Genomic DNA, 1007 nt, shown 5'->3' on the forward strand with positions numbered 1-1007 from the left:
GAGACCCCTGCTCCTTGCCAGTATAGATCTTGAAAATGGCAGTGTACCCTGCACACAGGCTGTCACTGGCTGAAAGTTTGTAAACTTTTACGCCAAATTTTGCCCGCTTGCTTGGATTGTAAGTGCGAAAACTTAGGTGACCCCTAAATTTCCACAGTGACTCGTCGATCGATATATGCCTATCCGGGACGAAGACCTTCCTAAATCGATCGCCAAGAATGGTAATGACTTTCCTCAGCTTCCAGTCGATCATCCTCTGCAGGTTGCCCCTCATTATTCTGAAAATGGAGGTTGCGGGAAATCTGCTCAAACCTCTCGCGAGGCATGGTCGACGGGAAAATTGGCATGGCCACCCCTGGATTCCTCGACCAGTAAAAGGCCAGCTGAGGTTTCTTATTGATCCCCATCAGCAGCCGGAGCCCAAGGTATACATGGAGCTCGGCACTCGTGATTGGGGTCCATCGCCGACCATGTCTTCGTCCGGTCTCGTTCACCTCCGCAAATCTGTCAGTAGGGAAATGTAATGCATTAGGAGATGTAGGTACACTTATTACCTTTGAGTATCTGAATAATAGCAGTAATGTGTATAAAAGAAAAGCTATGCGAATCAACTATACATACCTATTCGTCTCTTCCACTATGAAGTCAATAAGTTCGTCAGTGATGAACTCCCTGTAGACTGCTAGTGGAGTTGAATCTTCGGCCAGGTCAACCTTGACACCAGGTGTACCAGAAAAACTGTACTTTCTGGGTACATTCTCGCTCCTCCACCTAAAGTCTGGGGTCCCTGGAGCGTTGCTGTTCCATGTTTTATTGACGTGGACGGACAGAGGCTCATCACTATCGAGTGTCAAGTCCAATGAGTGTGATCGTCACTTGGGGCCTCATAATCAATGTCCGAGGCTGAGTCATCGCTGGGGATTAGCTCATCCCCAGTGTCGTCTTCCTCCGAGGAGCTCGACTCGGACAAAAATGTCGAGGTGGATGGCCTCGGCTGGTGGCAAGAA

General features: G+C 49.0%; 1 protein-coding gene across 1 annotated transcript in view; it reads right to left on the bottom strand.

Annotated features, from left to right (window-relative positions):
* Positions 1 to 1007, bottom strand: part of LOC119588997 — a gene marked incomplete at its 5' end in the record, with an annotated part of 12618 nt that overhangs the window by 839 nt on the left and 10772 nt on the right.

This window comes from Penaeus monodon, chromosome 24, assembly GCF_015228065.2.
Source record: "Penaeus monodon isolate SGIC_2016 chromosome 24, NSTDA_Pmon_1, whole genome shotgun sequence".
Classification (NCBI taxonomy): Eukaryota; Metazoa; Arthropoda; class Malacostraca; order Decapoda; family Penaeidae; genus Penaeus; species Penaeus monodon.